Source organism: Sycon ciliatum, chromosome 13 (genome assembly GCF_964019385.1).
Source record: "Sycon ciliatum chromosome 13, ocSycCili1.1, whole genome shotgun sequence".
NCBI lineage: Eukaryota > Metazoa > Porifera > Calcarea > Leucosolenida > Sycettidae > Sycon > Sycon ciliatum.
Window position 1 is genome coordinate 535335 of NC_088655.1, and position 26623 is coordinate 561957.

Consider the following 26623-nt stretch of genomic DNA (forward strand, 5'->3'; position numbering starts at 1 on the left):
TGTACAGTGTTGCGTGTACTCGTAGTCAATACATGATGTACAGTGTTGGGTGTACTCGAAGTCAATACATGATGTACAGTGTTGGGTGAACTCGTAGTCGACACATGATGTACAGTGTTGGGTGTACTCGTAGTCAATACATGATGTACAGTGTTGGGTGTACTCGTAGTCAACACATGATGTACAGTGTTGGGTGTGCTCGTAGTCAACACACGATGTACAGTGTTGGGTGTACTCGTAGTCAACGCATGTTGTACAGTGTTGGGTGTACTCGTAGTCATCCCATGATGTACAGTGTTGGGTGTACTCGTAGTCAACACATGATGTACAGTGTTGGGTGTACTCGTAGTCAACCCATGATGTACAGTGTTGGGTGTACTCGTAGTCAATACATGATGTACAGTGTTGGGTGTACTCGTAGTCAACGCATGTTGTACAGTGTTGGGTGTACTCGTAGTCAACACATGATGTACAGTGTTGGGTGTACTCGTAGTCAACACATGATGTACAGTGTTGGGTGTACTCGTAGTCAACACATGATGTACAGTGTTGGGTGTACTCGTAGTCAATACATGATGTACAGTGTTGGGTGTACTCGTAGTCAACACATGATGTACAGTGTTGGGTGTACTCGTAGTCAACACATGATGTACAGTGTTGGGTGTACTCGTAGTCAACACATGATGTACAGTGTTGGGTGTACTCGTAGTCAACACATGATGTACAGTGTTGGGTGTCCTCGTAGTCAACACATGATGTACAGTGTTGGGTGTGCTCGTATTCAACACATGATGTGCAGTGTATGGTATACTCGTAGTCAACACATGATGTACAGTGTTGGGTGTACTCGTAGTCAATACATGATGTACAGTGTTGGGTGTACTCGTAGTCAACAAATGATGTACAGTGTTGGGTGTACTCGAAGTCAATACATGATGTACAGTGTTGGGTGCACTCGTAGTCAACACATGATGTACAGTGTTGGGTGTACTCATAGTCAATACATGATGTACAGTGTTGGGTGTACTCGTAGTCAATACATGATGTACAGTGTTGGGTGTACTCGTAGTCAACACATGATGTGCAGTGTTGGGTGTACTCGTAGTCAACACATGATGTACAGTGTAAGGTGTACTCGTAGTCAACACATGATGTACAGTGTTGGGTGTACTCGTAGTCAATACATGATGTACAGTGTTGGGTGTACTCGTAGTCAATACATGATGTACAGTGTTGGGTGTACTCGTAGTCAACACATGATGTACAATGTTGGGTGTACTCGTAGTCAACACATGATGTACAGTGTTGGGTGTACTCGTAGTCAACACACGATGTACAGTGTTGGGTGTACTCGTAGTCAACACATGATGTACAGTGTTGGGTGTGCTCGTAGTCAACACACGATGTACAGTGTTGGGTGTACTCGTAGTCAACGCATGTTGTACAGTGTTGGGTGTACTCGTAGTCAACACATGATGTACAGTGTAAGGTGTACTCGTAGTCAACACATGATGTACAGTGTTGGGTGTACTCGTAGTCAATACATGATGTACAGTGTTGGGTGTACTCGTAGTCAATACATGATGTACAGTGTTGCGTGTACTCGTAGTCAATACATGATGTACAGTGTTGGGTGTACTCGAAGTCAATACACGATGTACAGTGTTGGGTGAACTCGTAGTCGACACATGATGTACAGTGTTGGGTGTACTCGTAGTCAATACATGATGTACAGTGTTGGGTGTACTCGTAGTCAACACATGATGTACAGTGTTGGGTGTGCTCGTAGTCAACACACGATGTACAGTGTTGGGTGTACTCGTAGTCAACGCATGTTGTACAGTGTTGGGTGTACTCGTAGTCATCACATGATGTACAGTGTTGGGTGTACTCGTAGTCAACCCATGATGTACAGTGTTGGGTGTACTCGTAGTCAATACATGATGTACAGTGTTGGGTGTACTCGTAGTCAACGCATGTTGTACAGTGTTGGGTGTACTCGTAGTCAACACATGATGTACAGTGTTGGGTGTACTCGTAGTCAACACATGATGTACAGTGTTGGGTGTACTCGTAGTCAACACATGATGTACAGTGTTGGGTGTACTCGTAGTCAATACATGATGTACAGTGTTGGGTGTACTCGTAGTCAACACATGATATACAGTGTTGGGTGTACTCGTAGTCAACACATGATGTACAGTGTTGGGTGTACTCGTAGTCAACACATGATGTACAGTGTTGGGTGTACTCGTAGTCAACACATGATGTACAGTGTTGGGTGTCCTCGTAGTCAACACATGATGTACAGTGTTGGGTGTGCTCGTATTCAACACATGATGTGCAGTGTATGGTATACTCGTAGTCAACACATGATGTACAGTGTTGGGTGTACTCGTAGTCAATACATGATGTACAGTGTTGGGTGTACTCGTAGTCAACACATGATGTACAGTGTTGGGTGTACTCGTAGTCATCACATGATGTACAGTGTTGGGTGTACTCGAAGTCAATACATGATGTACAGTGTTGGGTGCACTCGTAGTCAACACATGATGTACAGTGTTGGGTGTACTCATAGTCAATACATGATGTACAGTGTTGGGTGTACTCGAAGTCAATACATGATGTACAGTGTTGGGTGCACTCGTAGTCAACACATGATGTACAGTGTTGGGTGTACTTGTAGTCAATACATGATGTACAGTGTTGGGTGTACTCGTAGTCAACACATGATGTACAGTGTTGGGTGTACTCGTAGTTAACACATGATGTACAGTGTTGGGTGTACTCGTAGTCAACACATGATGTGCAGTGTTGGGTGTACTCGTAGTCAACACATGATGTACAGTGTAAGGTGTACTCGTAGTCAACACATGATGTACAGTGTTGGGTGTACTCGTAGTCAATACATGATGTACAGTGTTGGGTGTACTCGTAGTCAACACATGATGTACAGTGTTGGGTGTACTCGTAGTCAACGCATGTTGTACAGTGTTGGGTGTACTCGTAGTCAACACATGATGTACAGTGTTGGGTGTACTCGTAGTCAATACATGATGTACAGTGTTGGGTGTACTCGTAGTCAACGCATGTTGTACAGTGTTGGGTGTACTCGTAGTCAACACATGATGTACAGTGTTGGGTGTACTCGTAGTCAACACATGATGTACAGTGTTGGGTGTACTCGTAGTCAATACATGATGTACAGTGTTGGGTGTACTCGTAGTCAATACATGATGTACAGTGTTGGGTGTACTCGAAGTCAATACACGATGTACAGTGTTGGGTGAACTCGTAGTCGACACATGATGTACAGTGTTGGGTGTACTCGTAGTCAATACATGATGTACAGTGTTGGGTGTACTCGTAGTCAACACATGATGTACAGTGTTGGGTGTGCTCGTAGTCAACACACGATGTACAGTGTTGGGTGTACTCGTAGTCAACGCATGTTGTACAGTGTTGGGTGTACTCGTAGTCATCACATGATGTACAGTGTTGGGTGTACTCGTAGTCAACACATGATGTACAGTGTTGGGTGTACTCGTAGTCAATACATGATGTACAGTGTTGGGTGTACTCGTAGTCAACGCATGTTGTACAGTGTTGGGTGTACTCGTAGTCAACACATGATGTACAGTGTTGGGTGTACTCGTAGTCAACACATGATGTACAGTGTTGGGTGTACTCGTAGTCAACACATGATGTACAGTGTTGGGTGTGCTCGTAGTCAATACATGATGTACAGTGTTGGGTGTACTCGTAGTCAACACATGATGTACAGTGTTGGGTGTACTCGTAGTCAACCCATGATGTACAGTGTTGGGTGTACTCGTAGTCAATACATGATGTACAGTGTTGGGTGTACTCGTAGTCAACGCATGTTGTACAGTGTTGGGTGTACTCGTAGTCAACACATGATGTACAGTGTTGGGTGTACTCGTAGTCAACACATGATGTACAGTGTTGGGTGTACTCGTAGTCAACACATGATGTACAGTGTTGGGTGTACTCGTAGTCAATACATGATGTACAGTGTTGGGTGTACTCGTAGTCAACACATGATGTACAGTGTTGGGTGTACTCGTAGTCAACACATGATGTACAGTGTTGGGTGTACTCGTAGTCAACACATGATGTACAGTGTTGGGTGTACTCGTAGTCAACACATGATGTACAGTGTTGGGTGTCCTCGTAGTCAACACATGATGTACAGTGTTGGGTGTGCTCGTATTCAACACATGATGTGCAGTGTATGGTATACTCGTAGTCAACACATGATGTACAGTGTTGGGTGTACTCGTAGTCAATACATGATGTACAGTGTTGGGTGTACTCGTAGTCAACACATGATGTACAGTGTTGGGTGTACTCGTAGTCAACACATGATGTACAGTGTTGGGTGTACTCGAAGTCAATACATGATGTACAGTGTTGGGTGCACTCGTAGTCAACACATGATGTACAGTGTTGGGTGTACTCATAGTCAATACATGATGTACAGTGTTGGGTGTACTCGTAGTCCATACATGATGTACAGTGTTGGGTGTACTCGTAGTCAACACATGATGTACAGTGTTGGGTGTGCTCGTAGTCAACACATGATGTGCAGTGTATAGTATACTCGTAGTCAACACATGATGTACAGTGTTGGGTGTACTCGTAGTCCATACATGATATACAGTGTTGGGTGTACTCGTAGTCAACACATGATGTACAGTGTTGGGTGTACTCGTAGTCAATACATGATGTACAGTGTTGGGTGTACTCGTAGTCAATACATGATGTACAGTGTTGGGTGTACTCATAGTCAATACATGATGCACAGTATTGGGTGTACTCGTAGTCAATACATGATGTACAGTGTTGGGTGTACTCGTAGTCAACACATGATGTGCAGTGTTGGGTGTACTCGTAGTCAACACATGATGTACAGTGTTGGGTGTACTCGTAGTCAACACATGATGTACAGTGTTGGGTGTACCCGTAGTCAATACATGATGTACAGTGTTGGGTGTACTCGTAGTCAATACATGATGTACAGTGTTGGGTGTACTCGTAGTCAACACATGATGTACAATGTTGGGTGTACTCGTAGTCAACACATGATGTACAGTGTTGGGTGTACTCGTAGTCAACACACGATGTACAGTGTTGGGTGTACTCGTAGTCAACACATGATGTACAGTGTTGGGTGTGCTCGTAGTCAACACACGATGTACAGTGTTGGGTGTACTCGTAGTCAACGCATGTTGTACAGTGTTGGGTGTACTCGTAGTCAACACATGATGTACAGTGTTGGGTGTACTCGTAGTCAACACATGATGTACAGTGTTGGGTGTACTCGTAGTCAACACATGATGTACAGTGTTGGGTGTACTCGTAGTCAATAAATGATGTACAGTATTGGGTGTACTCGTAGTCAACACATGATGTACAGTGTTGGGTGTACTCGAAGTCAATACTTGATGTACAGTGTTGAGTGGATTCGTAGTCAACACATGATGTACAGTGTTGGGTGCACTCGTAGTCAATACATGATGTACAGTGTTGGGTGTACTCGTAGTCAATACATGATGTACAGTGTTGCGTGTACTCGTAGTCAATACATGATGTACAGTGTTGGGTGTACTCGTAGTCAATACATGATGTACAGTGTTGGGTGTACTCGTAGTCAACACATGATGTACAGTGTTGGGTGTACTCGAAGTCAATACTTGATGTACAGTGTTGAGTGGATTCGTAGTCAACACATGATGTGCAGTGTTGGGTATACTCGTAGTCAACACATGAGGTACAGTGTTGGGTGTACTCGTAGTCAATACATGATGTACAGTGTTGGGTGCACTCGTAGTCAATACATGATGTACAGTGTTGGGTGTACTCGTAGTCAATACATGATGTACAGTGTTGCGTGTACTCGTAGTCAATACATGATGTACAGTGTTGGGTGTACTCGAAGTCAATACATGATGTACAGTGTTGGGTGAACTCGTAGTCAACACATGATGTACAGTGTTGGGTGTACTCGTAGTCAATACATGATGTACAGTGTTGGGTGTACTCGTAGTCAATACATGATGTACAGTGTTGGGTGTACTCGTAGTCAATACATGATGTACAGTGTTGGGTGTACTCGTAGTCAATACATGATGTACAGTGTTGCGTGTACTCGTAGTCAATACATGATGTACAGTGTTGGGTGTACTCGAAGTCAATACATGATGTACAGTGTTGGGTGAACTCGTAGTCGACACATGATGTACAGTGTTGGGTGTACTCGTAGTCAATACATGATGTACAGTGTTGGGTGTACTCGTAGTCAACACATGATGTACAGTGTTGGGTGTGCTCGTAGTCAACACACGATGTACAGTGTTGGGTGTACTCGTAGTCAACGCATGTTGTATAGTGTTGGGTGTGCTCGTAGTCAACACACGATGTACAGTGTTGGGTGTACTCGTAGTCAACGCATGTTGTACAGTGTTGGGTGTACTCGTAGTCAACACATGATGTACAGTGTTGGGTGTACTCGTAGTCAACACATGATGTACAGTGTTGGGTGTACTCGTAGTCAACACATGATGTACAGTGTTGGGTGTACTCGTAGTCAATAAATGATGTACAGTATTGGGTGTACTCGTAGTCAACACATGATGTACAGTGTTGGGTGTACTCGAAGTCAATACTTGATGTACAGTGTTGAGTGGATTCGTAGTCAACACATGATGTACAGTGTTGGGTGCACTCGTAGTCAATACATGATGTACAGTGTTGGCTGTACTCGTAGTCAATACATGATGTACAGTGTTGCGTGTACTCGTAGTCAATACATGATGTACAGTGTTGGGTGTACTCGTAGTCAATACATGATGTACAGTGTTGGGTGTACTCGTAGTCAACACATGATGTACAGTGTTGGGTGTACTCGAAGTCAATACTTGATGTACAGTGTTGAGTGGATTCGTAGTCAACACATGATGTGCAGTGTTGGGTATACTCGTAGTCAACACATGAGGTACAGTGTTGGGTGTACTCGTAGTCAATACATGATGTACAGTGTTGGGTGCACTCGTAGTCAATACATGATGTACAGTGTTGGGTGTACTCGTAGTCAATACATGATGTACAGTGTTGCGTGTACTCGTAGTCAATACATGATGTACAGTGTTGGGTGTACTCGAAGTCAATACATGATGTACAGTGTTGGGTGAACTCGTAGTCAACACATGATGTACAGTGTTGGGTGTACTCGTAGTCAATACATGATGTACAGTGTTGGGTGTACTCGTAGTCAATACATGATGTACAGTGTTGGGTGTACTCGTAGTCAATACATGATGTACAGTGTTGGGTGTACTCGTAGTCAATACATGATGTACAGTGTTGCGTGTACTCGTAGTCAATACATGATGTACAGTGTTGGGTGTACTCGAAGTCAATACATGATGTACAGTGTTGGGTGAACTCGTAGTCGACACATGATGTACAGTGTTGGGTGTACTCGTAGTCAATACATGATGTACAGTGTTGGGTGTACTCGTAGTCAACACATGATGTACAGTGTTGGGTGTGCTCGTAGTCAACACACGATGTACAGTGTTGGGTGTACTCGTAGTCAACGCATGTTGTACAGTGTTGGGTGTACTCGTAGTCATCACATGATGTACAGTGTTGGGTGTACTCGTAGTCAACACATGATGTACAGTGTTTGGTCTACTCGTAGTCAACCCATGATGTACAGTGTTGGGTGTACTCGTAGTCAATACATGATGTACAGTGGTGGGTGTACTCGTAGTCAACACATGATGTACAATGTTGGGTGTACTCGTAGTCAACACATGATGTACAGTGTTGGGTGTACTCGTAGTCAACACACGATGTACAGTGTTGGGTGTACTCGTAGTCAACACATGATGTACAGTGTTGGGTGTGCTCGTAGTCAACACACGATGTACAGTGTTGGGTGTACTCGTAGTCAACGCATGTTGTACAGTGTTGGGTGTACTCGTAGTCAACACATGATGTACAGTGTAAGGTGTACTCGTAGTCAGCACATGATGTACAGTGTTGGGTGTACTCGTAGTCAATACATGATGTACAGTGTTGGGTGTACTCGTAGTCAATACATGATGTACAGTGTTGCGTGTACTCGTAGTCAATACATGATGTACAGTGTTGGGTGTACTCGAAGTCAATACACGATGTACAGTGTTGGGTGAACTCGTAGTCGACACATGATGTACAGTGTTGGGTGTACTCGTAGTCAATACATGATGTACAGTGTTGGGTGTACTCGTAGTCAACACATGATGTACAGTGTTGGGTGTGCTCGTAGTCAACACACGATGTACAGTGTTGGGTGTACTCGTAGTCAACGCATGTTGTACAGTGTTGGGTGTACTCGTAGTCATCACATGATGTACAGTGTTGGGTGTACTCGTAGTCAACCCATGATGTACAGTGTTGGGTGTACTCGTAGTCAATACATGATGTACAGTGTTGGGTGTACTCGTAGTCAACGCATGTTGTACAGTGTTGGGTGTACTCGTAGTCAACACATGATGTACAGTGTTGGGTGTACTCGTAGTCAATACATGATGTACAGTGTTGGGTGTACTCGTAGTCAACACATGATGTACAGTGTTGGGTGTACTCGTAGTCAACACATGATGTACAGTGTTGGGTGTACTCGTAGTCAACACATGATGTACAGTGTTGGGTGTACTCGTAGTCAACACATGATGTACAGTGTTGGGTGTCCTCGTAGTCAAGACATGATGTACAGTGTTGGGTGTGCTCGTATTCAACACATGATGTGCAGTGTATGGTATACTCGTAGTCAACACATGATGTACAGTGTTGGGTGTACTCGTAGTCAATACATGATGTACAGTGTTGGGTGTACTCGTAGTCAACACATGATGTACAGTGTTGGGTGTACTCGTAGTCAACACATGATGTACAGTGTTGGGTGTACTCGAAGTCAATACATGATGTACAGTGTTGGGTGCACTCGTAGTCAACACATGATGTACAGTGTTGGGTGTACTCATAGTCAATACATGATGTACAGTGTTGGGTGTACTCGAAGTCAATACATGATGTACAGTGTTGGGTGCACTCGTAGTCAACACATGATGTACAGTGTTGGGTGTACTTGTAGTCAATACATGATGTACAGTGTTGGGTGTACTCGTAGTCAACACATGATGTACAGTGTTGGCTGTACTCGTAGTCAATACATGATGTACAGTGTTGGGTGTACTCGTAGTCAACACATGATGTACAGTGTTGGGTGTACTCATAGTCAACACATGATGTACAGTGTTGGGTGTACTCGTAGTCAATACATTATGTACAGTGTTGGGTGTACTCGTAGTCAACACATGATGTGCAGTGTTGGGTGTACTCGTAGTCAACACATGATGTACAGTGTAAGGTGTACTCGTAGTCAACACATGATGTACAGTGTTGGGTGTACTCGTAGTCAATACATGATGTACAGTGTTGGGTGTACTCGTAGTCAACACATGATGTACAGTGTTGGGTGTACTCGTAGTCAACGCATGTTGTACAGTGTTGGGTGTACTCGTAGTCAACACATGATGTACAGTGTTGGGTGTACTCGTAGTCAATACATGATGTACAGTGTTGGGTGTACTCGTAGTCAACGCATGTTGTACAGTGTTGGGTGTACTCGTAGTCAACACATGATGTACAGTGTTGGGTGTACTCGTAGTCAACACATGATGTACAGTGTTGGGTGTACTCGTAGTCAATACATGATGTACAGTGTTGGGTGTACTCGTAGTCAATACATGATGTACAGTGTTGGGTGTACTCGAAGTCAATACACGATGTACAGTGTTGGGTGAACTCGTAGTCGACACATGATGTACAGTGTTGGGTGTACTCGTAGTCAATACATGATGTACAGTGTTGGGTGTACTCGTAGTCAACACATTTTTGTTTTGTTTGTTTGTTTATTTAGAGTCGAAGAACAAACAGGCAAATTTGCCTAATTACATGATATCGACTAAAAAGGAGAATAAATTATAAAAGGCCAATGAAGGTAATGACACTGAGTAGAGTGGGTAGTAAAGTATTACTTTGTTAAAGCCAGTTAGGCCAGTAAAGGAAATAATAGTACAGCGGGCAGTGGCATTACTGAAAAGCAGCATGTGCTGGGAGGGATCGCATGAATCGGTGGTACTGTGGGATTTTCCTGATGTCGGGCTGGAGCCTGTTCCACAGTGATACACATTGGAATGAGGCAGAATGTGTGCCAGCGGATGTCTTAGTGACTGGAAATTTAAGTGCTCGATTTCCCTGACTACGTGTAGCACGGCCGGCATTAAGAGGACTTACATGATGTACAGTGTTGGGTGTGCTCGTAGTCAACACACGATGTACAGTGTTGGGTGTACTCGTAGTCAACGCATGTTGTACAGTGTTGGGTGTACTCGTAGTCATCACATGATGTACAGTGTTGGGTGTACTCGTAGTCAACACATGATGTACAGTGTTGGGTGTACTCGTAGTCAACCCATGATGTACAGTGTTGGGTGTACTCGTAGTCAATACATGATGTACAGTGTTGGGTGTACTCGTAGTCAACGCATGTTGTACAGTGTTGGGTGTACTCGTAGTCAACACATGATGTACAGTGTTGGGTGTACTCGTAGTCAACACATGATGTACAGTGTTGGGTGTACTCGTAGTCAACACATGATGTACAGTGTTGGGTGTACTCGTAGTCAATACATGATGTACAGTGTTGGGTGTACTCGTAGTCAACACATGATGTACAGTGTTGGGTGTACTCGTAGTCAACACATGATGTACAGTGTTGGGTGTACTCGTAGTCAACACATGATGTACAGTGTTGGGTGTACTCGTAGTCAACACATGATGTACAGTGTTGGGTGTCCTCGTAGTCAACACATGATGTACAGTGTTGGGTGTGCTCGTATTCAACACATGATGTGCAGTGTATGGTATACTCGTAGTCAACACATGATGTACAGTGTTGGGTGTACTCGTAGTCAATACATGATGTACAGTGTTGGGTGTACTCGTAGTCAACACATGATGTACAGTGTTGGGTGTACTCGTAGTCAACACATGATGTACAGTGTTGGGTGTACTCGTAGTCAACACATGATGTACAGTGTTGGGTGTACTCGAAGTCAATACATGATGTACAGTGTTGGGTGCACTCGTAGTCAACACATGATGTACAGTGTTGGGTGTACTCATAGTCAATACATGATGTACAGTGTTGGGTGTACTCGAAGTCAATACATGATGTACAGTGTTGGGTGCACTCGTAGTCAACACATGATGTACAGTGTTGGGTGTACTTGTAGTCAATACATGATGTACAGTGTTGGGTGTACTCGTAGTCAACACATGATGTACAGTGTTGGCTGTACTCGTAGTCAATACATGATGTACAGTGTTGGGTGTACTCGTAGTCAACACATGATGTACAGTGTTGGGTGTACTCATAGTCAATACATGATGTACAGTGTTGGGTGTACTCGTAGTCAATACATGATGTACAGTGTTGGGTGTACTCGTAGCCAATACATGATGTACAGTGTTGGGTGTACTCGTAGTCAATACATGATGTACAGTGTTGGGTGTACTCGTAGTCAACACATGATGTGCAGTGTTGGGTGTACTCGTAGTCAACACATGATGTACAGTGTAAGGTGTACTCGTAGTCAACACATGATGTACAGTGTTGGGTGTACTCGTAGTCAATACATGATGTACAGTGTTGGGTGTACTCGTAGTCAATACATGATGTACAGTGTTGGGTGTACTCGTAGTCAACACATGATGTACAATGTTGGGTGTACTCGTAGTCAACACATGATGTACAGTGTTGGGTGTACTCGTAGTCAACACACGATGTACAGTGTTGGGTGTACTCGTAGTCAACACATGATGTACAGTGTTGGGTGTGCTCGTAGTCAACACACGATGTACAGTGTTGGGTGTACTCGTAGTCAACGCATGTTGTACAGTGTTGGGTGTACTCGTAGTCAACACATGATGTACAGTGTAAGGTGTACTCGTAGTCAACACATGATGTACAGTGTTGGGTGTACTCGTAGTCAATACATGATGTACAGTGTTGGGTGTACTCGTAGTCCACACATGATGTACAATGTTGGGTGTACTCGTAGTCCACACATGATGTACAGTGTTGGGTGTACTCGTAGTCAACACATGATGTACAGTGTTGGGTGTACTCGTAGTCAACGCATGTTGTACAGTGTTGGGTGTACTCGTAGTCAACACATGATGTACAGTGTTGGGTGTACTCGTAGTCAACACATGATGTACAGTGTTGGGTGTACTCGTAGTCAATACATGATGTACAGTGTTGGGTGTACTCGTAGTCAATACATGATGTACAGTGTTGGGTGTACTCGTAGTCAACACATGATGTACAATGTTGGGTGTACTCGTAGTCAACACATGATGTACAGTGTTGGGTGTACTCGTAGTCAACACACGATGTACAGTGTTGGGTGTACTCGTAGTCAACACATGATGTACAGTGTTGGGTGTGCTCGTAGTCAACACACGATGTACAGTGTTGGGTGTACTCGTAGTCAACGCATGTTGTACAGTGTTGGGTGTACTCGTAGTCAACACATGATGTACAGTGTAAGGTGTACTCGTAGTCAACACATGATGTACAGTGTTGGGTGTACTCGTAGTCAATACATGATGTACAGTGTTGGGTGTACTCGTAGTCCACACATGATGTACAATGTTGGGTGTACTCGTAGTCCACACATGATGTACAGTGTTGGGTGTACTCGTAGTCAACACATGATGTACAGTGTTGGGTGTACTCGTAGTCAACGCATGTTGTACAGTGTTGGGTGTACTCGTAGTCAACACATGATGTACAGTGTTGGGTGTACTCGTAGTCAACACATGATGTACAGTGTTGGGTGTATTCGTAGTCAACACATGATGTACAGTGTTGGGTGTACTCGTAGTCAATACATGATGTACAGTGTTGGGTGTACTCGTAGTCCACACATGATGTACAATGTTGGGTGTACTCGTAGTCAATACATGATGTACAGGGTTGGGTGTACTCGTAGTCAATACGTGATGTACAGTGTTGGGTGTACTCGTAGTCAATACATGATGTGCAGTGTTGGGTGTACTCGTAGTCAACACATGATGTACAATGTTGGGGGTACTCGTAGTCAATACATGATGTACAGTGTTGGGTGTACTTGTAGTCAATACATGATGTACAGTGTTGGGTGTACTCGTAGTCAACACATGATGTACAGTGTTGGCTGTACTCGTAGTCAATACATGATGTACAGTGTTGGGTGTACTCGTAGTCAATACATGATGTACAGTGTTGGGTGCACTCGTAGTCAATACATGATGTACAGTGTTGGGTGTACTCGTAGTCAACACATGATGTACAGTGTTGGGTGTACTCGTAGTCAACACATGATGTACAGTGTTGGGTGTACTCGTAGTCAACACATGATGTACAGTGTTGGGTGTACTCGTAGTCAACACATGATGTACAGTGTTGGGTGTGCTCGTCGTCAACACATGATGTGCAGTGTATTGTATACTCGTAGTCAACACATGATGTACAGTGTTGGTTGTACTCGTAGTCCATACATGATGTACAGTGTTGGGTGTACTCGTAGTCAACACATGATGTACAGTGTTGGGTGTGCTCGTAGTCAACACATGATGTGCAGTGTATGGTATACTCGTAGTCAACACATGATGTACAGTGTTGGGTGTACTCGTAGTCCATACATGTTGTACAGTGTTGGGTGTACTCGTAGTCAACACATGATGTGCAGTGTTGGGTGTACTCGTAGTCAACACATGATGTACAGTGTTGGGTGTACTCGTAGTCAACACATGATGTACAGTGTTGGGTGTACTCGTAGTCCATACATGATGTACAGTGTTGGGTGTACTCGTAGTCAACACATGATGTACAGTGTTGGGTGTACTCGTAGTCAACACATGATGTACAGTGTTGGGTGTGCTCGTAGTCAACACACGATGTACAGTGTTGGGTGTACTCGTAGTCAACGCATGTTGTACAGTGTTGGGTGTACTCGTAGTCAACACATGATGTACAGTGTTGGGTGTACTCGTAGTCAACACATGATAAACAGTGTTGGGTGTACTCGTAGTCAACACATGATGTACAGTGTTGGGTGTACTCGTAGTCAATACATGATGTACAGTGTTGGGTGTACTCGTAGTCAACACATGATGTACAGTGTTGGGTGTACTCGAAGTCAATACTTGATGTACAGTGTTGAGTGGATTCGTAGTCAACACATGATGTGCAGTGTTGGGTATACTCGTAGTCAACACATGAGGTACAGTGTTGGGTGTACTCGTAGTCAATACATGATGTACAGTGTTGGGTGCACTCGTAGTCAATACATGATGTACAGTGTTGGGTGTACTCGTAGTCAATACATGATGTACAGTGTTGCGTGTACTCGTAGTCAATACATGATGTACAGTGTTGGGTGTACTCGTAGTCAATACATGATGTACAGTGTTGGGTGTACTCGTAGTCAACACATGATGTACAGTGTTGGGTGTACTCGAAGTCAATACTTGATGGGCAGTGTTGAGTGGATTCGTAGTCAACACATGATGTGCAGTGTTGGGTATACTCGTAGTCAACACATGAGGTACAGTGTTGGGTGCACTCGTAGTCAATACATGATGTACAGTGTTGGGTGCACTCGTAGTCAATACATGATGTACAGTGTTGGGTGTACTCGTAGTCAATACATGATGTACAGTGTTGCGTGTACTCGTAGTCAATACATGATGTACAGTGTTGGGTGTACTCGTAGTCAATACATGATGTACAGTGTTGGGTGTACTCGTAGTCAACACATGATGTACAGTGTTGGGTGTACTCGAAGTCAATACATGATGTACAGTGTTGGGTGAACTCGTAGTCAACACATGATGTACAGTGTTGGGTGTACTCGTAGTCAATACATGATGTACAGTGTTGGGTGTACTCGTAGTCAACACACGATGTACAGTGTTGGGTGTACTCGTAGTCAACACATGATGTACAGTGTTGGGTGTGCTCGTAGTCAACACATGATGTACAGTGTTGGGTGTACTCGTAGTCAACACATGATGTACAGTGTTGGGTGTACTCGTAGTCAACACATGATGTACAGTGTTGGGTGTACTCGTAGTCAACACATGATGTACAGTGTTGGGTGTACTCGTAGTCAATACATGATGTACAGTGTTGGGTGTACTCGTAGTCATCACATGATGTACAGTGTTGGGTGTACTCGTAGTCAACACATGATGTACAGTGTTGGGTGTACTCGTAGTCAACACATGATGTACAGTGTTGGGTGTACTCGTAGTCAATACATGATGTACAGTGTTGGGTGTACTCGTAGTCAACGCATGTTGTACAGTGTTGGGTGTACTCGTAGTCAACACATGATGTACAGTGGTGGGTGTACTCGTAGTCAACACATGATGTACAGTGTTGGGTGTACTCGTAGTCAACACATGATGTACAGTGTTGGGTGTACTCGTAGTCAATACATGATGTACAGTGTTGGGTGTACTCGTAGTCAACACATGATGTACAGTGTTGGGTGTACTCGTAGTCAACACATGATGTACAGTGTTGGGTGTACTCGTAGTCAACACATGATGTACAGTGTTGGGTGTACTCGTAGTCAACACATGATGTACAGTGTTGGGTGTACTCGTAGTCAACACATGATGTACAGTGTTGCGTGTGCTCGTAGTCAACACATGATGTGCAGTGTATGGTATACTCGTAGTCAACACATGATGTACAGTGTTGGGTGTACTCGTAGTCCATACATGATGTGCAGTGTTGGGTGTACTCGTAGTCAACACATGATGTACAGTGTTGGGTGTACTCGTAGTCAACGCATGTTGTACAGTGTTGGGTGTACTCGTAGTCAACAAATGATGTAGAGTGTTGGGTGTACTCGTAGTCAACACATGATGTACAGTGTTGGGTGTACTCGTAGTCAACACATGATGTACAGTGTTGGGTGTACTCGTAGTCAACACATGATGTACAGTGTTGGGTGTACTCGTAGTCAACCCATGATGTACAGTGTTGGGTGTGCTCGTAGTCAACACATGATGTGCAGTGTATGGTATACTCGTAGTCAACACATGATGTACAGTGTTGGGTGTACTCGTAGTCAACACATGATGTACAGTGTTGGGTGTACTCGTAGTCAATACATGATGTACAGTGTTGGGTGCACTCGTAGTCAACACATGATGTACAGTGTTGGGTGTACTCATAGTCAATACATGATGTACAGTGTTGGGTGTACTCGTAGTCAATACATGATGTACAGTGTTGGGTGTACTCGTAGTCAACACATGATGTGCAGTGTTGGGTGTACTCGTAGTCAACACATGATGTACAGTGTTGGGTGTACTCGTAGTCAACACATGATGTACAGTGTTGGGTGTACTCGTAGTCAATACATGATGTACAGTGTTGGGTGTACTCGTAGTCAATACATGATGTACAGTGTTGGGTGTACTCGTAGTCAATACATGATGTACAGTGTTGGGTGTACTCGAAGTCAATACTTGATGTACAGTGTTGAGTGGAGTCGTAGTCAACACATGATGTGCAGTGTTGGGTATACTCGTAGTCAACACATGAGGTACAGTGTTGGGTGTACTCGTAGTCAATACATGATGTACAGTGTTGGGTGCACTCGTAGTCAATACATGATGTACAGTGTTGGGTGTACTCGTAGTCAATACATGATGTACAGTGTTGCGTGTACTCGTAGTCAATACATGATGTACAGTGTTGGGTGTACTCGTAGTCAATACATGATGTACAGTGTTGGGTGTACTCGTAGTCAACACATGATGTACAGTGTTGGGTGTACTCGAAGTCAATACTTGATGGGCAGTGTTGAGTGGATTCGTAGTCAACACATGATGTGCAGTGTTGGGTATACTCGTAGTCAACACATGAGGTACAGTGTTGGGTGCACTCGTAGTCAATACATGATGTACAGTGTTGGGTGCACTCGTAGTCAATACATGATGTACAGTGTTGGGTGTACTCGTAGTCAATACATGATGTACAGTGTTGCGTGTACTCGTAGTCAATACATGATGTACAGTGTTGGGTGTACTCGTAGTCAATACATGATGTACAGTGTTGGGTGTACTCGTAGTCAACACATGATGTACAGTGTTGGGTGTACTCGAAGTCAATACATGATGTACAGTGTTGGGTGAACTCGTAGTCAACACATGATGTACAGTGTTGGGTGTACTCGTAGTCAATACATGATGTACAGTGTTGGGTGTACTCGTAGTCAACACACGATGCACAGTGTTGGGTGTACTCGTAGTCAACACATGATGTACAGTGTTGGGTGTGCTCGTAGTCAACACACGATGTACAGTGTTGGGTGTACTCGTAGTCAACGCATGTTGTACAGTGTTGGGTGTACTCGTAGTCATCACATGATGTACAGTGTTGGGTGTACTCGTAGTCAACACATGATGTACAGTGTTGGGTGTACTCGTAGTCAACACATGATGTACAGTGTTGGGTGTACTCGTAGTCAATACATGATGTACAGTGTTGGGTGTACTCGTAGTCAACGCATGTTGTACAGTGTTGGGTGTACTCGTAGTCAACACATGATGTACAGTGGTGGGTGTACTCGTAGTCAACACATGATGTACAGTGTTGGGTGTACTCGTAGTCAACACATGATGTACAGTGTTGGGTGTACTCGTAGTCAACACATGATGTACAGTGTTGGGTGTACTCGTAGTCAACACATGATGTACAGTGTTGGGTGTACTCGTAGTCAACACATGATGTACAGTGTTGGGTGTGCTCGTAGTCAACACATGATGTACAGTGTTGGGTGTACTCGTAGTCAACACATGATGTACAGTGTTGGGTGTACTCGTAGTCAACACATGATGTACAGTGTTGGGTGTACTCGTAGTCAACACATGATGTACAGTGGTGGGTGTACTCGTAGTCAACACATGATGTACAGTGTTGGGTGTACTCGTAGTCAACACATGATGTACAGTGTTGGGTGTACTCGTAGTCAACACATGATGTACAGTGTTGGGTGTGCTCGTAGTCAACACATGATGTGCAGTGTATGGTATACTCGTAGTCAACACATGATGTACAGTGTTGGGTGTACTCGTAGTCAACACATGATGTACAGTGTTGGGTGTACTCGTAGTCAATACATGATGTACAGTGTTGGGTGCACTCGTAGTCAACACATGATGTACAGTGTTGGGTGTACTCATAGTCAATACATGATGTACAGTGTTGGGTGTACTCGTAGTCATTAGACACCCTTAGCAAAAAACGTTATGTTGTAACGGTATTATCGTAAGGGGGAAAATACCGTGATTTGGGTTCGACCTTTAGCAAGATGCACGCTATTTTTAGTACGCTGTTGCCACGAGAGTAGCTTTGATTTCGCGCGGTACAACCATTTTTGTCACCATATACGCGATACAAGGTGAAATGCGTACGGACTATGCAATATTTGACCAAAACACGTACCGTTGGTCACAACGATAAATCAGCCCCCATAACGTTTATATGCTGCAGCTTCAACGCTATTTGGGTGATCAAGGTACGAGTACCGTAAAAAATAGCGTTACCGTTGTTTGCTAAGGGTGTCTAATACATGATGTACAGTGTTGGGTGTACTCGTAGTCAACACATGATGTGCAGTGTTGGGTGTACTCGTAGTCAACACATGATGTACAGTGTTGGGTGTACTCGTAGTCAACACATGATGTACAGTGTTGGGTGTACTCGTAGTCAATACATGATGTACAGTGTTGGGTGTACTCGTAGTCAATACATGATGTACAGTGTTGGGTGTACTCGTAGTCAACCCATGATGTACAATGTTGGGTGTACTCGTAGTCAATACGTGATGTACAGTGTTGGGTGTACTCGTAGTCAACACACGATGTACAGTGTTGGGTGTACTCGTAGTCAACACATGATGTACAGTGTTGGGTGTGCTCGTAGTCAACACACGATGTACAGTGTTGGGTGTACTCGTAGTCAACGCATGTTGTACAGTGTTGGGTGTACTCGTAGTCAACACATGATGTACAGTGTTGGGTGTACTCGTAGTCAACACATGATGTACAGTGTTGGGTGTACTCGTAGTCAACACATGATGTACAGTGTTGGGTGTACTCGTAGTCAATACATGATGTACAGTGTTGGGTGTACTCATAGTCAACACATGATGTACAGTGTTGGGTGTACTCGAAGTCAATACTTGATGTACAGTGTTGAGTGGATTCGTAGTCAACACATGATGTGCAGTGTTGGGTATACTCGTAGTCAACACATGAGGTACAGTGTTGGGTGTACTCGTAGTCAATACATGATGTACAGTGTTGGGTGCACTCGTAGTCAATACATGATGTACAGTGTTGGGTGTACTCGTAGTCAATACATGATGTACAGTGTTGCGTGTACTCGTAGTCAATACATGATGTACAGTGTTGGGTGTACTCGTAGTTAACACATGATGTACAGTGTTGGGTGTACTCGAAGTCAATACTTGATGTACAGTGTTGAGTGGATTCGTAGTCAACACATGATGTGCAGTGTTGGGTATACTCGTAGTCAACACATGAGGTACAGTGTTGGGTGTACTCGTAGTCAATACATGATGTACAGTGTTGGGTGCACTCGTAGTCAATACATGATGTACAGTGTTGGGTGTACTCGTAGTCAATACATGATGTACAGTGTTGCGTGTACTCGTAGTCAATACATGATGTACAGTGTTGGGTGTACTCGTAGTCAATACATGATGTACAGTGTTGGGTGTACTCGTAGTCAACACATGATGTACAGTGTTGGGTGTACTCGAAGTCAATACATGATGTACAGTGTTGGGTGAACTCGTAGTCAACACATGATGTACAGTGTTGGGTGTACTCGTAGTCAATACATGATGTACAGTGTTGGGTGTACTCGTAGTCAACACACGATGTACAGTGTTGGGTGTACTCGTAGTCAACACATGATGTACAGTGTTGGGTGTGCTCGTAGTCAACACACGATGTACAGTGTTGGGTGTACTCGTAGTCAACGCATGTTGTACAGTGTTGGGTGTACTCGTAGTCAACACATGATGTACAGTGTTGGGTGTACTCGTAGTCAACACATGATGTACAGTGTTGGGTGTACTCGTAGTCAACACATGATGTACAGTGTTGGGTGTACTCGTAGTCAACACATGATGTACAGTGTTGGGTGTACTCGTAGTCAACACATGATGTACAGTGTTGGGTGTGCTCGTAGTCAACACACGATGTACAGTGTTGGGTGTACTCGTAGTCAACGCATGTTGTACAGTGTTGGGTGTACTCGTAGTCAACACATGATGTACAGTGTTGGGTGTACTCGTAGTCAACACATGATGTACAGTGTTGGGTGTACTCGTAGTCAACACATGATGTACAGTGTTGGGTGTACTCGTAGTCAATACACGATGTACAGTGTTGGGTGTACTCGTAGTCAACACATGATGTACAGTGTTGGGTGTACTCGTAGTCAACACATGATGTACAGTGTTGGGTGTACTCGTAGTCAATACATGATGTAGAGTGTTGGGTGTACTCGTAGTCAATACATGATGTACAGTGTTGGGTGTACTCGTAGTCAATACATGATGTGCAGTGTTGGGTGTACTCGTAGTCAACACATGATGTACACTGGTGAATGAGAGTAGGTTGCACAGTGGAGGCATTGAGCCAGAATAAATTAAAAATGGGAAGTTAAGCCTAAAATCAAAGTTGTACTTTAGAAGTAGTCTTCGGGGTGCTAAGTCAAATGGCCTTGGTCCTAGGAAGCTGAGACCCTCCATTCCTCCTTTATTCCCAATCAAACTCGCGCACTTCCACAGAAGCACACCAAGCACGAATGATAGAAGCCAGGGCACACCAAGCACTATTCAGCCATTTAGCGGAAATAAGCCATTTTTGACGTCATCGTTGCTACAGAAACGGCTAAATGTTCGGCTTCAGGCATTTTCACCAGTCAGCCGTTTTCAACGCGCTGAATGGAGTGCGGAATGGATTCAGCCACTGTCAGCCATTCTGACTCAGTGGTGGGAAAAACAAACTCCTGCAAATCCAAAGCGCATCTTGCCATTGGTGCATCGTGTTCTGAAATATTCCGGCTTTCGGTGTTTGTTTCTTTGTGGTCCAACTTCTCTCATTGCCTGCTGTCTGTTATTGTCTCATCTTTCCGTGTGCGCTTTCTACCAGATACTATTATTTTGGTTCAGCAGCGTCAGACCAGGGAGACCATTGTGCGACTGAAGCATGCGCACCATAATATCGGTGCAGAGCAAAATGCAGACAACGGCACTGTGTCTAGTTTCAGGATCCATGGCTGCACTACAAGCTCAACCTCCCTCAATCTTTCAAACAAGCACCCTGATTCCAATGTGGAAATTGAAGCTCCTAGTACAGCACCCGGCAAAACCCTGCTGATTGCCACGTACATGTTCAACAGAATATAATTTTAAAAAATTCAAAAAATCATATTCAAAAATGAACGCGAGGAAAAAGCCTCTACAGCACGCAAAAAAATCAACGGATCTCATGGGTCGATGTGACCAACCGCTTCATTCAGCACAAGCCACTTTCAGCGCAAGCTGGAAACGGCTTGTTTGGTGTGACCATGGCCTAAAACATTTTGTGGAAGCAAACAGGCCTTCTTTATGATCTTGGTCATTTTTCTCAATCGATTCTGCACTTCGAGCTACATGTGTCTGTGGGGTATTGCCCAACTAGAGCTGGAGTCCTCACACGCCGCAGGTCGCGCCAAGCTAATCAATTTTGCCAGCAGAACTCCTGATCGCGACTAAACACATTTATTCCGTCTGTTGTCATCCCCGCTGCAAGTGGGGAGCTTCATGCCCACGATAAAAGATAACGTCATGATCTTTGAATCCTTCGCCAGGGAAAGCTATTCGAGCTCAAAACGACACAAGACAATGGCCATGATATTGATACTCGTACAGATCACGATGTGACTCGCGTATAATCCAAGTGCTTCCAAAGGACTGGAAGCATTTTTCAAAAACAAGATTTTGAAAACAAGCTGAGCGCTCCAGTGCGGCGAACACGGCCAAACGCCATGTTTTCCTTGGTAACATGACGTCAGCTACATTATCACTATGGCGAGCTGCTGCGCAGATCTTGATGTACAGCGGCACCAGAAAAGTGTCCTTACTCTACCTGAGCAGATGAGGATTTAAAATGTGTATGTAAAATGTCACTAAAAGCGCCATTTCATTCTTTAAAAAAAGCACGGATGACCGTGATTTACCCATATGTTGTAGTCTTCTGGACGCTGGATCGACTGGTTTTGGTTCGAGAAAGCTGCGATGCAGCATTCGGCCCGTATTCCCAATCGAACACAGTTGAATAAGCGGTCACATACTCATGCGTCAGCCCATGACCTCCTGGAGCGGCTCTGTGTGTTTTGTGTAGCTGAGATGCACAAGCAGAAATTGGCATTCCTGCTTTGACGCTGTATGTGTGGTAAAGTAAGTCCAGAGCTTCCAGCCCGGTTGTCGCCCGCTCGTGGCCGTTCCACGCGCCTGGCCGCTCACATCGGTCTCTGCCTGCCATCCACCCACACCAACTCGGGAAAGGGAGCCTTCACTTTCCAGGGTGCGCTTTGCTGGGGTGACTAGCCTGGAAATATATTCGGTCCATCCCCTTCTCTCGTCAGTTCCGTGCTCCAGCTGTACCTTTCCTTCTATGAAGTTATGCAGGCATCATGCCGCATGTGTCACAACATATTATTGTGCAATCTTCATCCAGTTCCATTTTTATGTATTTTTTATAATTCTCTTGGATTCCGGTTTCCCCTTCATTAGAATTTTTAATCATTCTCAGGGACTAATTTACTTCAAAAAATTGCATAGCAATAATTGCTACACACCCCGACGTTTGCATAGCAACGCAACAATTTTGCATAGCAGTTTTTTTCCGTCGACAATGCAGTCTTCAGTGCACATCCACTTATACCGTCAACGAACGCCGTGCTGTAATTCCTCAAACCACGAAGCGAGGACGCCTTCTCCCTGCACATCTTGCAAAATATCTTGGTCACAGCTCCGCCACTCGACTCTGCGCGATTCCATTCTTTTTTGGGATCAAATTCAGCAATCCACTTGTCCACAGTACCTTGCTTCACAGACATGCCGGCAGTGAAGAGGCTTCATCAATAAGGCTAGCAGAATTTTACAAAGATAAGTCCTGAACGGTCGAGATGCCTACTGCTAGTGAAGCAACGCGGTCTATATCTCAAAAGCAGGTGAACTACTAGTCGACACTCGCCTCGTGCTTCCGGCCTGGGCTGCACTTCAAGTAAGTTAGTAGTTAGTTAGTTTCCAAGTGCACGCGCTGCGGTGCGTGTGCGGAGATAGTGTGACATAATTGGCCATGGTCCCGCGGCCCGCGCGTGCGTATGGTGTAAAATCTACCTAGCAGTGCAGGCTGGACAACCACACACACACAGTCTAATCTAGTCACAGTGCATGGCGCGCCATCTCGTGGCGCCAAACCAGCCACACACACTGTAAAGCTACACATGTGCATGCGCTACGCATGCACTACTTAGCTAACATGTATGTTGTGTCGCAGTTAACCGCGACTCACTACGAACTTCGAATCGCAGACACTGTGTTTTGCGTCGCAAACTGCGATGCGATACCGGATAAATTAGTCCCTGATTCTCCAGATACGGTTGATCTCAGTCTCTGTCGCCAAAGTGCCATTGTTGCTGTTACTCTTAATAATTATTGTCCTCGACGTTACTCTTTGCTGCACAATTTGTGATGTTCACAGCATTGACCTTTCTCCCCCCCCCCCCCCCCCCCACACCCCTCTTCTTTACATTCTCACATTTGCTTCCATGTAACTGGGCTTACAGCCCGTCTGTACTTGCGAATTAAAATACAGAAATCGATACAAATAGAATACAATACACACAAGCAGCCCCCCCCCCCCCCCCTCCACCCCCCCACCCCCCCCCCCCCCCCCCACCCAGCAGCTGGCGAGTGCAGTAACATGAGCTGCACATTTATGTCCAAGAATTTATCTCTGTTGCTATCGAGGAAAGGTCCAAGACGACAAAAGCCAAGATTGCATATTGACGGACTGCCTCTTACCTCCTGGTAGCTTGAATTAAATTAGCGATGGCCTTCTACCAGTCGATACACTGTCACTGCGCTAGATGCCGACTTTGCCCTGTACTGCATCGCCATCCCCGAAGACACTCCACGCTTTTCCTGGGTCCCATCTGTTCGAGTACTGCAATACATGAACTGGTCTCCAGTCTACAGCCAGGCCACCACCATGACTACTGTCGTACTGATGCAGCTGTCACGTATCCTGGTCGGTACTGCTGCCGCGCGGGGTCAATCTTGCGCAGTCCTCAACACTTTCCTTTCACTCTTACGAGTCGTCAGCAAACACAGCTTTCGTCCAAACACTCACCGCACAATGTCTCAATGGCCAGGATATTGTCATGTCAGAGAGTTCCGAACTGATCAGAAAAAGACTGTAAAAAACCCGAGTCTCAATTTCCCACTCAGGCTCTTCAGACGGCTACTTCTCAGTTTACGAACGTAGAGCTTACAAACGAATTCCTCGGAACTACTTGCTTCTCCCTGGACTTGCCAAGCTACCAAACATAACGCAGAAAGTAGAGCTGAGCGTAAGTATCCAGGAATCTAGTAATGAACCTCAACAGTTTGTAAGATTAGCTTCTGAAATTCTACATACTGCGCACATCTAGATAAGCCACAAAACGAAAAAAACATGATCAACTCAACTCAAGGGCACTATCGCACTCGATCTGTAGACCAGGTAGACAACCTGCATGGTTTTGTAAGCCCCACAGCCCATGGCCGGGCCAGGTGATCATGTAGTGCCCATAATTTTTTTTTTAACTTGGTAAACCGGCCTCTTGTACGGGCAGAATTTAGTAACACAGTGATACAATAAAAACAAGTACCAATAGTTACATACATGAACCATACCAGAAAAAGCAATGATGACGAGGCATAAACAAGTGTCTAGTGCTGTATGGCAGCTTCCGAGACAGCGAGTCGAGCGGATGACTCAGCCACCTCCGGGTGCGATAATCGCATCGGAGCATCAAAAGCTCGCCCCCCCCCCCCCCCCACACATCACACAACCACTTAGCTGTCCCTCCAGGAATCCGCGGACAGAAAGTTGAAATTCTGCGCAGAATTCTGCGGCACAAATCGCTACATGATGCGGCTTGAATTCTGCGGCAATACTGCGGTATTTCTGTGGCGCTGCACCGGCGAAAAGACATGGCTATATGCTATGTACAAGTATCAATAAAAAATGTAGTGGTCGAAAACACATGATAGGCTCAATACAGTAACGAAGAAAACTCCCTTGACTTTGAATGCAACAAAATAGCGACAGGACACTGCACTGTGCATGTGCATGAATATGATGCGCGTGCTCGCATTGCCCCCAAACCGTGATTTTTCACGATTCTGCGGTGAAAACTGTGAATTCCGCGGGATATTAAAAAAACATGAATTCCGCGGAATTCCGCGGATTACACCGCGGCCGCGGATTCCTGGAGGGACAGACTTAGGTCGGTTGAATCGCTCCTAATCGACATGTCCTCACTACACCTCCCGTGTCATGTTATAATAATGTTACTCTGCACAAGTCACAAGCCACTGTGTCAGTATCAGCAAGGCTGTGTTCATAAGAAACAAGGAACACAGTGAGTAGTGGGGAAATCACGATAAATAGTGAGTATTGGGGAGATCATGACGATCAGTGAGACCAAACAATTGAAGTCATGTACAAACCAGTATGAATAAAGCAATACTCCGTGCAGGCAGTTGAGCCGTGAGCAGAGCTACAGCCTGGAGTGCACCGAACCACAGCATCTGCCACCACCATTTCCAGAATAAACCGCAGCAAACATTAAAACTCGGACCGCAGTCATTTACACCTAACCCATTACACACTCCTAACACTCACTCAACCGTCTCTTTCTCTTCGCTGCAAATACATCCACCAGTGACCTCTCTGCTACTTGTGTAGCTGGTATACTGTACAAGCCGAGCAACTCCTACACCATCATGCATGCAATCTAGACATACACCATCATGCATGCAATCTAGACATACACCATCATGCATGCAATCTAGACATACACCATCATGCATGCAATCTAGACATACACCATCATGCATGCAATCTAGACATACACCATCATGCATGCAATCTAGACACGTGTACACACACGTGCCTGCAGGTACACCCATGCCTACTGATGTGCGGACACACACATACACACACATGTACACACACACACACATGTACACACACACACACACACACACACACACACATGCATGCATGTACACGCATACGCACAGACGAACAGGGCTGAAATCAGCCGGATTAGTGGCAG

General features: G+C 44.7%; 1 protein-coding gene and 1 long non-coding RNA gene across 3 annotated transcripts in view; both read right to left on the reverse strand.

Annotated features, from left to right (window-relative positions):
* The window catches only part of LOC135830140 (uncharacterized), a 66981-nt gene extending 42035 nt beyond the window's left edge, over positions 1 to 24946 (reverse strand). Inside the window, exon 1 of the long non-coding RNA XR_010555999.1 lies at positions 24321 to 24946. This is a non-coding gene — a long non-coding RNA (uncharacterized LOC135830140). The remainder of the gene's footprint in view (positions 1 to 24320) is intronic.
* A 1664-nt stretch (positions 24947 to 26610) lies between these two features.
* Positions 26611 to 26623, reverse strand: part of LOC135830067 (hemicentin-1-like) — a 42837-nt gene continuing 42824 nt past the window's right edge. For both annotated transcript variants that reach the window (XM_065342455.1, XM_065342454.1), the window contains one exon: positions 26611 to 26623. This exon is cut by the window's right edge and continues 806 nt beyond it. The gene's annotated coding sequence lies outside the window, so the exon portion shown is untranslated.